Raw genomic sequence first — 17,881 nt, 5'->3', positions numbered from 1 at the left:
TATTATGTTAAATGAACAGCGCACGTGCTTCTTACTGTTAAAATTTCCCTTTTCTGACGGCAAATCATTTCGATTTTTTAACATAACCCCACTTGCGTGCTCAATAACGCTCACTTGTTTGCTTCAAGAGAATAACTGCTTTCTGCGCTCTCTACACTGTTACAGCTGACAGTGGCTGCTGCTGTTAACTGCACTTTAACACTGTGGGCACAGCATCTAACACGATGTAAATAGTTTGTTTTCAGCCTTGCCACACACTTGGAGTCCTCAGCAGCAGACTTCGTTGCGCGCTTACAGCATCCTGTCGTCACTTACAATGCAACACATTCAGTGCTTATCGGTCTTCCGGCGTTAACGGACGCGTGAAGCGGGAAAATCCGAACCTTGAGACAGCGCAACAAAAGACCACTTCACTCACTCAGTGTTCAACAATGGCTTGGGGGTGCTGCTACAACCGCACATCGATATACAAACATTTGTACGTGTCGTGTGTATGTGTGTGTTTTTGTTTCTAAAAACAACTTATGTTGCACCTGTTGTGGCGGCGGTTGCGCGTGATTTAATCATACGCGACGCGTGTGTGGCTTTCGATTGCCTGCATTTGGTTACTCATACGCCGCGTCGTCTTTGTGTGCATTAAATTGATGGTGATATTTGCGCTAACTGCGACCGGTTCGAGGGACGCGCATTTACGTCGCCATTTTTTTTTATCGTTAAAATTGTGGACTTATGGCGCGTTTGAAATTGTTTCAAAAAGTTATAAAATTTGATCGGATTGTTTGTGCATGACTTGGCAACGCGTTGGCGGTGCGTCGGTTGCTCGAGTATCATATTGCAATTTATTGATTTCCGTTTTGTGCAAAAACACGTTACATCTTCCTTCAATTGCTATGCTCGTGGTTAAACAAATATGGAGCCATAAAAAGGATGCGTTGACAGCTTAAAAGATTTTTGCAACTGCTTCCCACGTGATTACCGGCGATTAATTTACCTTTACCAGCACCTAAACCCCTAAATCACCAAAGCATTTTGAGCGCAGTGTTGTTGTAAAATATTAAATAAAAAAGCAGTGCGTGAAAAGCACTGAGTATTAGGAAAAAATATTTTATGATCAAAAAAAATATATATTAATTTTTAAAAATTAAAAATTGTGTTAAAAAATTAAAATTAAGGAAAATTCCAATCAAACTAATAATAAAAAATTAAAAAATAAAAAAAATTAAATAAATAAATACTCGAAAAGAAGTAAAAATGATTATTTTTCATAAAAAATATGCTAAAAATTAACAGTTAAACAAATTTATAAACGTTTCTGCAATTATATAACATCAGTAGCTCATAACCTCAGTAAATTAGCCGTTCCTTCAAACTTAGTTAGCGCTAAAACCTCAGCATAAATATAATACAAGTTAATTGTTAACAAAAATCACAAGCCACCAACAAAAAATATTTTTAAAGATAACACTTAGTAGTAAATATGGTATTGTGAAGTGATTTCGTGCATAATTGCAAAAACAAAAATAATAAAATTAAAGAATATAATCGTTAAGTAGTTTAATGAAGTGATTGCCAATATAAGTGAAATTATTTAAGTTTTTGGTGATAAAAATATTATTATAACAACAATATTACTAAGGATATGCCAAAATATTCGGTGAGTATAACATTGATAACTAAACATAGAAAGTGAAAGCTGAGAGTATTTTAATATTGTTAAATTATTAAAAGTCAGTCAAAAGCTTTACAAATGTTGCTTTTACATTTACACATATACAAGTATATGTACTTTGTTAAAAGAAATCTAAGCTAAAAAATCTATGAAAAAAGTCTTACTTTAACAGCTTCATTTAGGTAGAAAAAAAATATTCTGTTGTGGTGCTCTGATTCTCAGTGGTCTCGAAAAAAATCCAGTCAAAAGCTCAATAAATTTGGCCTACATTTTGGCGCATTGTTATACAGGCATTTAAAAAAATAATAAAATAATTAAATAAGCAAATTTTGCTTTAGCTTCATTACGGCAGAAACAAATATTATGTTCTGTAATTCTCTGTGCTGTTGTCGGTGGACTGCAAGGCTTATTGATTATGATGAGGTTACTTAAATATTAGTGAAATCCCCACAGCTGTCACAAGCTTCATAAACGTGGCCTACACTTGGAGGGCTATAAGGTATAGAGAGTTTATTAAAAGCAATCAGTTCCAAAAACTCTGAAAAAGTTTCACTTTAACTTCATTAAGGCCGAAAAAATTACTCCGCTTTAGTATTGCGCAGTGAATGGATCTATTGGTCAACTGTAAGAATGACAAAGACTTTATACTCAGTCTTAATTACTATGAGTGCGATAAAGCTTGATACTTTTAGAGCCATATGCCTAAGAAGATTCTGCTAATTTAATTTATAAAGTCACACGAACTTATTGATTATGATGAGATTAACTTGACATGACAGCTGTCAAAAGCTAAACGTTGCCTACATTTTGGCGCATGGTTATATAGGCATTTTACTAAAAAATAAGCTCAAAAATCTATGAAAAAATTTTGCTTTAGCTTCATTGATTTGAAAAAATGATTATGTTTTGGTTCTGTGATTTTCTGTGGTTCTGTCGGACAACGCCAAGTCTGATTGAATATGATGAAACTATTTTAATATTGGTGAAATTCCAACAGCTGTCACAAGTTTTACAAATATTGCCCACATTTCGGGCACTGTTAAATAAACATTTTATTAAAAACAGTGAGCTGAAAAATGAAAAAGTTTTTGTTTAGCTTCCTTAAGGCTAAACAGTGATTCCGTTCTGGTTATGTGATTCTCAGTGACTCTGACTGTCAACTGCAAGTCTGAGAGCTTGTTAGATAATAAATTTTATAATCGGTCTTAATTACTATGAATACTTGATACTTTCCAGGTGATATGTCTGGTATAATTCTTGTAAAATTTAATTTATTTTACTAAGGCTCGCCAAGTTCTTCTTTTCCTTTTTTCTTTAATAACTCTAGTTCCTATTTCAAATAATTCAGATTTTGTACTCTTTGGCTTCTATTTGGGATCATCTTACATGCTACACACAAATATTTCTTTTCCATAAAAGCATCAACCATTAGTCGGTTTGCTTTCTAAGAAGATTATTTGATTTTTCCCAAAACGTGCAATGCAATATCGTCATTCTCTGGAATTAAATTAATCAATTTACAACTGAGTTACTAATCCGCAGCACAACACTAATTAATTTGTATGCCCAACAACAAAATTGTAATTAATTTCATTCCGAGTTAACCAGAATAAAGCAGCAAACTGCTTTCGTACTGTGGAAATGCACCCACTGCCAACACGAATATAAACAGCAATTAATTATTGAGCCACAGCAAATCGCTGCCCTTTTGCGAATTCTTCGAGTGAAATGCATTTGGCGAAGAGTGGTCAAAGAGCATTGCCAAGCAGTCTCCCACATTCACTCGTTCAATATTTGCGCACAACATTTTCGGCACGGCCAGCGACGGGCGGTGCAGAGGGGCGGCCAGCAAATAGAACTGCAAAAGCATTGACTAAACAAACCGAGAGTTCGAGTAAATAATAAAAATTAGTTAGTTGCCGGAGTAAAAATGTTGCAGCAACATAAACATTTCAATTAAGACTCATCACGAGCTGCAAACAAGGGTGGACGCCAAACGCCGGCACAGCAGCGCCGAATGAAGGAGGAAAGCAAAACACGAAAAAAACACGGAAAAAGGCGAAATGTAAAAATAAAATGCTTTAGTGTAGATTAAAAACCGTTCAATGTGTAAGCAAGCGTTCATAATGGCTGGCCATTCAGAATGTTGAGCGAATCGTTAAAGAGTTCGTGCAGTCTAAAAGCTAACTGAGATGGAATTGATTTTTCGGTGCCTAATGGCCTTGGTTGGTTTTTTAGCTATTTAGAGTATTTTCACAAACAAAACATGTTTGTTTTGTAATGAAAACTTAGAAAGCAATCATGAGCGCTCACTTTGCGGGTGGAACGGTGAAGGCTTGGTATTTTCAAACGAAGCATAGTAAGTTTTTTGGTCTTGTCTTAGAGTTGATTTTGGTGGACAATTTTAATCGAATGATAGTTTTGTTGCACCTTTTTTAGGCATGAAAAAGCGGTATATATCCCTTCAATTTCGGTATAAATTTAATACCAATGCAAATGAGGCGTGTAAAAATTTATCTGCATAAATTACAGCTACAAAGTAACTCTTGAAGTGTAATCCTTCAGCAACATCTCATTTACATTTTAAGGCTTGCTGAGTGCATTTCACTCACCGCTAATAGCGCGCAGTCAATCAGTCAATGTCACAGCATTTGTGCTCGACAAAACTATCCAACAATCTGAAGGCTGACAAGTTTACTTGTTTACACAGCATTTGGCGAGCCAAAAGATAAATGACAGCGGCGCCTTCAGAGGAAGTGTGCAAGATGAAGAATGTCCAGCAATCATTTCGGCTACTTTAATGGGTCAAAACTGCTGGTGGGGAGCAAGTGAGTGTGAGCGCGCGGAGGGCGCTATACCCTAGAGAACGGCGGGCTGCTTCTATTATGCGATTAAAGTACGCTCACTGCCGTACAAAGTGGTTGAGACACCGTGCAGTTTCTATTATATAATGCCACAAGCGTGTAATTAACGTGGGAATAGACCAGCAAGGGTTTTACGCGACGAGGATTGTTGCAAGGAAAACGTAAAATATTAATTTGTGTTATATGTACATATATTCGTCGCCGTCATAAATTGTCTGCTCTAGGTTTAAGCGCCTCAGCGATGTTGGGAAAGAGCTTCAGAACGTAATTTTTAAGTAAAGTTCGATGTTCAGCTTAAAATCTCGTTTTCTCGCAAAAATAATATGTCAAAAAAAATTTCCATATTTTTAAATTTCCAGTCGTCAAACCTTTAACACACTCTTGCTCATTTTAATCGAGTAAAATTGCTGATAATTTATTGCTGTTGCACTTGCTGTAAGCACGTTGGCCACTAGCCGAAGTTTGTTTGCACTTTTGTATTAAACATGAAGCTTTTTCAATTAAAATTTCGTGCAACAACATGTGGTTTCACTAACTTTTGGTTCATCCACTGGTGCAGAACGTAATTAGTTTGTGCAAATTTGGGTAGAAAAGTGTGAGAAAAGCAGGTTTGAGACAATTAAGAGGTTGGATGGATTTCTTTTGCCAACACTAGTAACCTGAAGCAGTTTCCAGTTTACAAAATTATATTATATAGCAGCAAGAGACTTTATTAACTGCAGTGCGCCTGGGGGTATGCAAGCATTTTTGGTTAAAACTGGTAAAATGAAGAATCTAGCAATTTTACTAATCAAAAATACTTCCAAATGCAAACTAGTTGCACTGTGCTGAAATAAAGAAAGTCGTATGACCTGAAAATGAGTAGAAAAAGCTATGAAAATGTTAGCGAAAAGGAATTATATACAAAATTTTCAAATTCAAAAGCTAGCAATCTTGTGGTTAATATGTATTTCCGTCTTTGATTGCAACATTTTAACATTAAAACATAAAAAATACGTTCTGTTTTATTTAAATTGTCACTCTGGACCACAGCACATGGGGCAGCAAATAACGCTAACGGTATTTAGCCAAGTTGCGACATTTCACATTTCGCATTTCTCAGCCGTTGAATTATACTGAATAATATTTCACGCATATCTTGATGTCTATTTGCGTGAACACACAAAGGTATTTGGCGACTAACGAGCACAACATCTATTTCTCAAAGCGAAAGCAGCGCAATAAAGTAAGGAGAGCATAGAAACAAGTGCAAGCACAAAGTGAAACAAAAGTGAGGTGAATCGCTGCTGGCGCTGTGTTGGCCAACAATGTGGCAAACAGATGCGGCGGCGTAGCACGCAACAAGTGGAGGGGTGGGGGAGAACTAGTACAATGTTATAAAATGAAAAAGTGTGGCGGTCTAATTTAAATTTACAATGCCAACAGGGAACAAGCAATAAATTGTAGAAATATGCAGATAAAGACACATACAAACACATAGACATACACACCGACTCACGCAGTTCTGTAATCTATAGCAGCTTGTACGAGAACGCCTGCAAAGATTACGCTGGAATCAAGATGTCTGCGTACGAATGCGTAGCGAATAACAGTAAATTTGTGTTATAGCTATTGTCTGGCTATAATAACTCTCGCTTGCACGGCTGTTTCGTCTATGTGTAAAAGCACAAGTGTGCGCATTGATGGCTACGTGGGGAAGCTCGGGCGCTATGGCTCGCGTTTTTGATGTGGGTGTGGCTGCGACTGATTTTTGTTTTATATTTTATTTTATTTTTTATTATTAACTAGTTGCATTTTCATACAACACGCAGACGTTCAAAACTTTTGTCTACTTTTTCTAATGATTTGGGTGGCAAAAATATGCCTTCGGGTCTGGTAATTTCAGCTTAGCTTGCTCCGTTAACCACAAATGATAACGATATATCTCCATTTTCAGCAGCAAACATCTTTTCCGGTTTCTATAAAGTTATGTGCTATTTTCTTGCTAGCCTAAAATTCCATAGCATTTCAGCAACACCAACTAAGTCCAAGCCACTTTCCGCTTGCGGTCGGTTCGGCTTCACTGTTTGTATGTGTTGTGTATTATTTTTGGTGTTTTGGCATATCGCACTATGCAGTCATGCAGTCGCGTAGCCTGACATTTATCACATTTAAGGTGCTCTTAATTAGCCATTTAACATCTGCACTTAGTTAGGCGCCACAACTCACAATTCACAAGTCGTTGCTGTCTGCACGCTGGCCACGTACCAACCGCAAAACTACGTTGTGGTCAGTGTTTCCCCATATACCATGCAGATGTGAGAATATATACGTGGCAAATCGTCTATAATGTGTATGCAGGGAAGTTGCACATTAAATTGTTTGAGTGCGGAGCGGACATAAATTTGGAATATATAAAGCAGACATGCAAACCGGAAGCCGGGCAGTTGTGAAAGTGAATGCCAAAGAATGCGTGGAGAGAATGCTTTATAAACTTAGAAGCATGTTTTTAGAAATGAACATGATATTGTAACAATAGTCTACCCTTTCATTAGGAAGATATAGATCTGCTAAAGTATTAAGTTTAAAGTTTTTATTTATTTATACATAGAATTTATTCTAAAAAAAATTTAAGCGGTTAAATATGTTAACCAAACACTTGTAATTTTTCTTACTGAAACAAAATTTTAGAAATTTCATAAAATTTATCAAACAAAAAAAAAAAAAAAAATAAAAAAAAATCTCAAATTCACGAAATGGTACATATTTATTTATTATCATAAAAAAAATTATTATTAGAATTACGAAAAGACTTTTTCGACTACCCATGACTTCATGTAATGACGGATTCTTATTTTCCGTTTGTGAGCAGCTAGTTGCTCTTACAGTGCGACTCTAGCAAAAATGACGACAATATCAAGACTGTTGTGAAAACTCATAACTGATAACTATAACATTAAAGAGGATCGATTTAGAGGGAGCAAAAAATTACGGGAAAATAGCGTATGCGGCAGGCATTCTAGGGACATCTCTGAAAAATTTTGCTTAGAGATTATGGGTGCAAATCCTGGTTTGAGCCAGCGTTTTTTAAGGTGACATTTTTTAGGGGTTATACAAACATTTTCGGCAGTTTTTGAGATATCTAAATGAAGTTTAATAAATATTTTGATAATCAATTTATCATTTTTCGGCAACGGTCAGATCGTATAACCTTAACATACTTGTATATCTCCCAAACAACACATTTCAGATTTTTTATAACGGGTGATTTTTTTGAGGTTAGGATTTTCATGCATTAGTATTTGACAGATCACGTGGGATTTCAGACATGGTGTCAAAGAGAAAGATGCTCAGTATGCTTTGACATTTCATCATGAATAGACTTACTAACGAGCAACGCTTGCAAATCATTGAATTTTATTACCAAAATCAGTGTTCGGTTCGAAATGTGTTTCGCGCTTTACGTCCGACAAATTTTGTTCAGCGATGAGGCTCATTTCTGGTTGAATGGCTACGTAAATAAGCAAAATTGCCGCATTTGGGGTGAAGAGCAACCAGAAGCCGTTCAAGAACTGCCCATGCATCCCGAAAAATGCACTGTTTGGTGTGGTTTGTACGCTGGTGGAATCATTGGACCGTATTTTTTCAAAGATGCTGTTGGACGCAACGTTACGGTGAATGGCGATCGCTATCGTTCGATGCTAACAAACTTTTTGTTGCCAAAAATGGAAGAACTGAACTTGGTTGACATGTGGTTTCAACAAGATGGCGCTACATGCCACACAGCTCGCGATTCTATGGCCATTTTGAGGGAAAACTTCGGACAACAATTCATCTCAAGAAATGGACCCGTAAGTTGGCCACCAAGATCATGCGATTTAACGCCTTTAGACTATTTTTTGTGGGGCTACGTCAAGTCTAAAGTCTACAGAAATAAGCCAGCAACTATTCCAGCTTTGGAAGACAACATTTCCGAAGAAATTCGGGCTATTCCGGCCGAAATGCTCGAAAAAGTTGCCCAAAATTGGACTTTCCGAATGGACCACCTAAGACGCAGCCGCGGTCAACATTTAAATGAAATTATCTTCAAAAAGTAAATGTCATGAACCAATCTAACGTTTCAAATAAAGAACCGATGAGATTTTGCAAATTTTATGCGTTTTTTTTTTTAAAAAGTTATCAAGCTCTTAAAAAATCACCCTTTACTTCGCCTTACAAATCACTGATTCGAAACCGGTTTTGGAGCCATAGAGTCGTAGGCAGAAATGTTCGGTTTGTTCCGTAGAACATTCACCGCATACTTGATTTCATTAAAAAAAAAATCGTCCCGCTCTAATAAACAAATATTTTTAAAGTTACGTATACGCAAAGGTTCACAATAATGTCTGCTTACTATAAACCTAGAAGTGTGTTTGGCTGTATATACATACATATCATTTATTTTGCACATTTACTTTATATGAAGTAATCTCCTCTGTGGATAAAACTAGCCAAGCTGATGGCTTTTAGTAAATCTAATGTAACAGTACAAATTTGATTACAGCACTGTGCGCTCGACTGTACACTCGACTGTGTGCATACCACATACATCCATATAAAACATTGCAAAAATATTATTGTTTTTGTAAGTGCTCTCTATAACTATAGTGATACATTTCACAAACATACAAGTATATAGTTGTCACGTACACACACACTTAGATACAGATGCCAAAGTATGCGTTTGACATTTGTAAGGTAATCAAATTCATTAATAATACGCACTTATGTACATATGCACATAAAAGAATACAAAAGACCAACAGTCCGAAAGCTCGGCTGAGCAAGCAAAAAAAAAAAACAGAAGAAACTGAAGCGTATTACATACATACTCGGGCAGAGTGCACATTCAAGCAAACGCACGGCAAATAAAGTGAAGTAAGGCTGCCAGAGCATGAGTATAAGTTCACATGTAGGCATTATGAAGTGCATTATGGCGGCAATCTGTCAACTGCTGACCTATATACCCTTCTATTATAAACTGGCATAGATCTTTTGCGTGCTATCTTACATAAGTCTATACGGACACAAGTTGTATAAGAGGGATATGAGGCATGTATATGAGTATGTGATGTTATGCGGCAATGAATACTTGGATATTAGTTGCAACGTTGTTACATCAAATGAATTTGCTGTATTTCCTTGTGAAAATGCAAATGGTTTCGAGATAAATTTGCAGTGCTTACATTGTAGCTTGCTGTTTCTGGCATATGAACTAACCCTTGTAAAATACAGGAAAGCTAGAACAGAGGAACACTTATTTAAAATGTGAAATAACCTTCTGTGCGCCAATTAAGTAAAGTTTAACAGATTAATCCATCAATTAAAATTGGTCAGAGCTGCGCAGTATTAGCAGAATTCTATATCAAAGAAAATTATACAGAAGAAGGTGAAAAGATATAGAGGAAAATTATCACTACTATAAAACTACATACAAAAAACTTCACATTTTATTCAGTCTTCTTCGAAAGTGACACCTACAAACAAACACTCGTGCCACCGGCAAACAAATACGTCGAAATGCAGTCTTTCATTATTGCTTTTACGCATGTCTTCATTTCGGCCATCAGCTGCAGAGTCACCGGGCCAGAGACCATAGCAGTAATCATTGTGCATGGAAATTAGTTTGAAATGGAATTGATTCATGCAAAAATGTTACGTGTGGTGCGTGAGTGGCTGCTGTCCGCCACACCAGAGCAAACGCACGTCAACGCAGCTACAGTCTACAGCCACCGGGTGCAGAGAAATTGCATTTTTGTGTGGAAATTTTGTCACCAGCAGCTCGAACTCGAAGTACACCTGTGCACATTTTGTTGTATTGCCTCTTCGCTGTGCGCTCAAGCTGATAAGAATGTGCAGGCGACCCAGCGATTGCTTGGCTTACCATTGACAGAGAGCATTGCGGCAGTTCGGTGGGGAACGACAATTAAAATTCGGCAAGTTTTGTGCAATACCTGAACCCTCTTCTACTGCCCATCATACAAGCACATTCAAGGCATTTGCGTAGGCAGCCGTTAAGCTTAACGAGCACACACATGTGTGCAGTAATGCCTGGTGATTTTTTCGATAATTATACTTTATTAAAGGTGACACGTTAAAGCCTACGCCGACAAAGGCGCACGTCAATGACCTTGCTGCTGTGTGCTTTATGGCATTGACGCGCTGCTACGCTGCTGAGTCGGGGATGTTGGGATTATGTTTCAACTTAATTAGTGACAAATGCCGAGCGCCGTCCCAGCTCTGGTTTATCATACTAATTAGACGTGCTAGGCTTAAATGGATCTGTTGTGTATATGTGCATGTGTGCATGAGTGTGTGTGTGAGTTTTGTAATTCTCTGAAAATCCTAACAGAAGCCCTTGCTAATGCCGGAATGAGGATAAAACGTATTTTCGTGCCTTTTGCGAGTATATTTTTTAATGAGTTTTGCTGTACATGGAGGATTCTGCTTCAAAGTGTTATATTTCAGCCTAACATTTTGGGAATATCGAATTGTGTATTTAAAGCTGAAAGCTTGCTGTCTTCATATGAAAATTGTAAATGAACTACGTTACTGATTATGACCCAACTATTGAGTTAGCTAGTACGTACCATATTTGGTGCTACACGTCGTATGAGTAATGCGTTCATATATATTTTGTCGCAAAAAGGTGTCAAATGGGAATAATCATAAATGCTATACATAACTTTGTATATTTGCAGTGCTTATTTGCGTTTGCTTGCGTTCATATGATAAGCAAGCGATGCAAATTAGTTGACCCTAAGTTTGGGTACTTGTTGATAGTAGCTCGAACATCTTTGCAAAGTGTCGCTAGGGGACTAACTTTCATTTAAGTACTCGTCTGTGTTGACTTAGCAGCTTTTAAAGTGAACTCTTTGCACGAAATGGTGCACCAACAATGTAGAATGCTGTAGCATGCAGATAGGGGCTACTTGTGGACGTTTGTGTCATATAAATTATAATTAAATGTGCCCCAAAGAGATGCCAAGTTTTTAAAAAAATATTTGTTTCTAAGTACCATTGTATGTGTGTCATTTAGAGCGCAAGTTTCATGAAGAAGCTTGAATTGAGCATAAAATGACAACTGTTTACTTAAATATATTTTTGGCGCGCGCTCAGTACACCCCTTCGTAGTAAAAATAAAGCTTGATAATGACCTTTTTCGCACAATTAATTGTGCCGAATATGTTATGATTTGCAAAACTTATCACAAAGCTACTATTTCATAGTGTGTTAATATGCTCAACACTTCGCGCTTTTCAAATATTCACACATTTCCACATTTTGAGCATTATTTATGTTAAAATATTTATATAAATAGCCCTCAAGGTTATTTACTAACATTACTCATGCGTGCGAAATGCCGAATAAATAAACAAAGTGACGTTAACCGCGCTTATGGTTGCAAAATGAGCTTTAATTAGAAGCCAAAATATTGCAAAACTAAATAATTCATTTGGAAAACGCCTCCACATATGTGAGTAATTGAAAAAAGAATCAATTTTAGTTATTTAAAATTGAAAATCATTAAAAGTCATTATGATTTTTCTAATTCCCATGTCAATTAAAATTATTATCAAAATATTATTGCATATCATATAATGTTTAGTTTGCCTGTTGGCTAAAAATTCATGCAAAGTTAATTATAAAATATACCTGTGTGCGTATGTGTGTGTGAGTGTTCTATTTGTTGCAATAGAAAATCAAATACTTTTAATTGAATAAATAATTATTTGCTTTATACTCCTTACAATACAATTACCATGTGCATTGTGCATGTGAAAGCACTCGTTGGGCTACGTGGCGTATGAGCAACATTTACAATACAAAAGACACATAGACTCGTGTTAGTTTGTATTGTAGTATGACAAACTGCTGTTTTGTATGATATCAAATTAAGGTGAAAGCAGCTCAGTGATTTTAATTCTAATTAATTTCTTTGTTAATTCTAATTAATTACGTTGTTAATATTCGCTAATTACTTTTCTTGGAATAAATCATATTAGCACACTTTAAACGAGTTCAGTTTACAAAAGGCGCAAAAACGGCACTTTGTTAAGGTTTTTGTTTTAGTTTGCAGCTATGGTTATGAAAAATTTAAGTGAAACCTGAATGCGACACTGATTTGTTGTATACAAAGCATAACCAAATAAACAAACAACACTTGTTCAATATAAATATGAATAATAAAATAAATAAAAAATAATAAAAATAATAAATTGCGCGTTTTTTACAATGCATTGTGCCGGCTTTAGGCTGCACAGACATATACATAAAGCTCTTATCTGTTGGTTAAACAATTAGCTTCAGCATATCTCAAATTGAAAAAGCATTTCACAAATGCTTACAAAAGCAACTGTGAAAAAAGCAAATTTCTTTTATATTTTTATTATACTATTTTTTTTTTATCAAATTTAATTGAGCAAAAACTCACACGCATGTCCATTAGTCAGACAATTGTATTTTATTTTATAATTTTGTATTTGTTTGTGTGCTTGAAGTTTATCATTTGGAAAATTCTCAATTGCATTTCAATTTTTATATGATTTTAATTTAATACTATTGATATGGTTTTAGTGCGCATATTTTAAATGCAACGAAACCACCTGTTAAAACGATTAATTAGCTTATATCAAATATTTATATTCTTTTAACGAACACAACTGTGAGTTCGATAAGCTTTTTCGCTTCATTTGCTATTAGCATATGAATAATTGACATTTGATTAAAGCAATTGACATATTCTATTATTCCCTTAAAATGCAGCACTTAGCATTAAGCGCATGTACTACATATAAGCCACATTAGTCAGTGAAATTCCAACAGCCCGCCACATTCCATGCACAAATTCCGCTGCACTACAAACACGCCACAATGCAGAGCTGCTTTGTAATGAGAGAGAGCAAAAGTGAGCGCCAGTGCCACATAACTGGGCATACGGTGCTAATTGAGGTGAAGTTATTATAACAAAGACTACGTGTAGATACGGAAGATAGCTTTACCTTCATAATTTCTGTGATTTTCTTCTTCTACTTCGTTGGCGTAGACACGGTCTACGCAGTTATAGCAGAGATTTCTTTGCTCACACATACTTAAGTGCTAGCTGCGTGAGCTCTGTGCGTAGAATTGAGGCGATTTTATGAATTTGAATCGACTGCTGCTGATTGGAACTCATTGCTATGCTAATAGTTCAAGTTTATGAATAAAAAGTCTTTTAGAAAAAAAAAATTGAAAGAAATTTGAATAGTTAAAGACATAATGTAAATTGTTGCAAGCAAATAGCATCTCTGAGCAACATTTATAATTAAGAAATGCAAATGCGTTAGTGCTACTATTTGAATAGTTAAATTATGCAGCGAGAGGTGCATTTGTTGAGGCTTATTTCTTGTTTGATGGTGAATTTCTAGGCAGTTGTTGATTTGCCAGGTCCAAAGCCACACTGATAAAGTCCAATCTCAACAAACTGATTGGACTTTATCAGTGTGGCAGGTGGGCTTTAATCTTTCACACAATACGAACTTTATACGCGATGTATAGGAGACTTATCCCACGATAGTTGGCGCAGATTATGGGGTCTCCCTTTTCGTGAATTCGGCAGAGTATACTTGATTTCTAATCGTTTGGCATGCTTTTATTCGGCCATATCTTACAAAGAAGCTAATGCATGTTCCTTATCAGTTTTTCGTCGCCGTGTTAGAATAGCTCGGCCGGCAATCGATCGGCCACCGCCGCTTTGTTGTTCTTCAGGCGGGTAATTGCTATTTGAACTTCTTCATGGTCGCGCACTGGAACATCTGCTCCATCGTCATCGATTTGCGAATCAAGTTCGCCTTCTCCTGACGTTATGCATTCACTGCCATTCAGCAGGCCGGAGAAGTGTTTCTTCCATAATTTTAGTATGCTCTGGGCATCGGTTACCAGATCACGTCTGGGGGTTCTACAACAGTATGCTCCGGTCTTGAAACCTTCTGTTAGTCGCCGCATCTTTTCGTAGAGCATTACCCCTGTCGGCCAGCTTATCAAGCTCTTCATACGCACGCATTTTGGCCTCTTTATTTTTCTGTCTACACTCCCATATGGCCACAATGTGATTCCTTCTTGATGCATGCCTACAAATACCTTTTTTACGACCCGGGCCCCAAACATAGCGCACAACCCTGTGGAGCTGCTTGGGCAAAATAATCGTTTCTGGCCACTCCCAAGTGAATGGCAATCAGAGAACTCTCCTCACTTACGTGAACTTCTACATATGACTCAATCCTCCGCTGACAGTCATAGCAACCTTAAAAAGGAAATATTTCGAATGGGTTTTCGCGCGAAATGTAAATTAAAAAGTCTTACTATTTTTTTGCCGACAGTAGAATATTGTATTAGTTCTCCTATTCTTCATTCTTGATGCTAAAAACTCAGCGACAAACTTAATATACTCTGTACAGGGTATAATAAATGAGTAAATATGTGTCTTAGCATCATCTTTTGTGTTATGCATTTGCCCCTCCACTTATGTCAGCGTTGTGCCCACAAAGCATCTAAAGCCCTGCAAGAGACAACATACACATTTTCTTTGCGGCAAGCACGTCCAACTATTTGGGGCGAGAGCGGAGACTTGTTATTTATAGCCAACACACACATTATAACTGGCGATGACACTTTGGTGATCCATACAAGAACAGCCGTTACGTATTCTGTGCTGTTTTGCATGTTACACATTCTAGTTGCCATGTTGCAAGCACAAAGTGGCAACATTCTTTAGTGAGTTGTAGTTGCACAGAGATTTTAATAATCTGCTGTCAGTGGCAGTGTCTCACACGTAGAGCTTGGCTTGGTGAAATTGATATAGTCGGTGTGGTGGAAAAGTACTAAACTAACTGGTTCAATGAAGGCGCTAACCGAAAGCAAGTGTATTTGTAGCTGGTGAGTAGATAAAGTTAGGTGGTTTCATAAGCGGTGGGAGGCGCATTAACATAACGGCTTAACTTTAGTGTTGTAGGCTAGCGAAGTTTGTAAAAGAAGAACATCCAGGCCTCGAACTGGTGCTGAATTTAGAGAAATTGCCAAAGAAAGTATGAGAGAGTTTAAAGATCTTAATTTACAAGAAAGCAGTGAGCAGGAAGATGGCGTCATATGTAGCAGCTCACGCAAGTCAGGAAATTTCTTTGATGGCCATTCACTTGGGAGCGGCCAGAAACGATTCTTTTAAATATGGCTCCAGCAGCTCACGACTTCCGATCCTAGACCAATTATCCTCTGGGTAGTCAAAGAACATTCGTATGAAGGCGAGAGGAAAGTGATGAAGCGAAGCATCCCCTCCACAAGGTTATGCGCTGAGCTTGGGAACCGCTATGTAAAAAACGTCTTCAATGAAAACCAGAACAGAAACAGAAAAAAAGAACGCCCCATGATTTCGATGACCCAATACACTATACATATAAATGGTCAGACAATTAAATCTAACTCTACACGAACATAAAAAAAACTGTAACAATCTAGGAAAAAATTGTATTTATATTTGACTAGTCCGGTTTAAATTTGATCTCGTGCGTAAACACTATTTTTCCATCATGAAACTTTTAGTCACGAAACATATATGTACATACCCACCCTAATGTATGTAGCTTGCCGCAAGAATTTCTCTAGTATTTCGCAAAGTGGTCTTTTCTTTTAAATGCATATTTGTCAACGTTTTTTGTTGATAGTGAAAGCAGTTTCGAGTCTGTGTCGCCAAGCAGCCAACTTACCCACACATACACACACACGCAGAATGCAGCTGAATAGTTCGTGGCAGTGTCGCATGGTGTGCTTGCTACAAAAGGACTTGCCACACTGCAGACAGCCAGGCAAGTAATATAGTCAACTTTGCGGCTGACGTCGTAATTTGCTATGCAGCGCATGGCTGTGGCGCGCAACCGAAATGCAAATGTGCGCCGAAAACGGGCAAGAAGCAGCACACACTTTTTCTCGCGGAGCGACTTCATGAAATGCCGCGGCGCTACGGAAAAAATGAAGAAATCAAGCGAACGTGATTGTGACAGCTGTCAATGCGCCTGACTTGCTGCATGCGTGTGCGCTCGCGCCGTTTTGCGCTTTTTTGTTGCCCGTTTGCGCTTAAAAGCATTGCAGCAATGAAAGTGTAAGGAAATTGCAATTGAAAGTGAATTATAATTAAAGCTTTAATTATGGCGTAATAGTGCGGCGATATTTCGCCAAGAAGCGTTAGCTGCTTGTTCGTAACTTTGCGCTTGGCGCTTAATAAATTCAGTTAAAATTAAAATTTTGCCGGCGCTGCTGTCTGCTTGTGCCTCCATGTGGCTGGCTGACTTACTGGCGCTGTGCTATCATGATTACATTATTTGGAAAGTATGCAATAACTTTGCTGGCTTTTTTGTGCGGCTGAGCGATGCAGCTGTCATTATGTAAGTGTATGTATATGGTTGAAAGTTTGGCGGCAAACTTTTGCATGGCAGTAATTTTACGCCAACGAATGGTGACAGCATTCATTGCAACTATTTTTCACTTTTCTTAACATTTTTTGTTGCATGGTAGGATAAATTTAACGAAATTTGTGGCAACGCCCAATACTGTGACGTTGTAATGAATATAACGCTTGTTTCATTTTTTATTGCGAGTTTTTTACTAGAAATTTCCCGAGACCATTTAATTTAGCGAAGATAAGATTTTTTTTTACATTTTTGAACAAGTATGCCAAATATGCTACTCTTCAGTTGTTGAATAAATCTTTCGCCTTTCACTTAGCTATATTGGGTAGTCGAAAAAGTTTTTTCGGGTTTCTAATCAAACTATGACCTATTGTTTATATTTATAATGAACCATAATGAACCAAATATGTATGTCCGCTAGAGACAGTATTTCATCAGCGTAAAATTTTTCTGGTCTCTCGGCGAAAAACTGCGACAAGTCAATGCTGGCTTTGTGACCGTTTGTTGAGCTTCACGCAAAGTATTGTCGTTTGTGATTCACTTTTCGTCTCCTGTTACCATTCAGAAATGGTTCGATTTCATTTCATTTCAGCAAAAAATCGCAGATATTAATTCGGTCCATTGAATTTTTCACGAACAAGTCATATGGTACCCAAACATCGAGCTTCTTTTTGTAGCCAGCCTTTTTTAAATGGTTCAAAACCGTTTGATGATGAATGTTAAGTTCCTTAGCGATGTCATGACTGATTATGTCACGGTCCTGGTCAATCTTTTCCATAATTTAATCGAGTTTCAATGATAAGTCGACCAGAGCGAGGTGTATCTTTCACATTGAAATTTCCAGATTAGAAGTGAGCGAACCATTGTTGTGTACATGAACTTATACAGCATAA

The 17,881-nt window shown here is 37.1% G+C and overlaps 1 protein-coding gene across 1 annotated transcript in view; it reads left to right on the top strand.

Moving 5' to 3' along the window:
- Positions 1–1,187: 1,187 nt before the first annotated feature.
- Positions 1,188–17,881, top strand: part of LOC105228043 (metabotropic glutamate receptor 2) — a 213,686-nt gene continuing 196,992 nt past the window's right edge. The window contains exon 1 of the mRNA XM_049450831.1: positions 1,188–1,654. The gene's annotated coding sequence lies outside the window, so the exon portion shown is untranslated. The remainder of the gene's footprint in view (positions 1,655–17,881) is intronic.

The sequence above is a fragment of the Bactrocera dorsalis genome, chromosome 3 (assembly GCF_023373825.1).
Source record: "Bactrocera dorsalis isolate Fly_Bdor chromosome 3, ASM2337382v1, whole genome shotgun sequence".
NCBI classification, from domain to species: domain Eukaryota; kingdom Metazoa; phylum Arthropoda; class Insecta; order Diptera; family Tephritidae; genus Bactrocera; species Bactrocera dorsalis.
The sequence above is the reverse complement of the archived record's forward strand: the minus strand, read 5'-3'. Positions and strand labels throughout refer to the sequence as shown.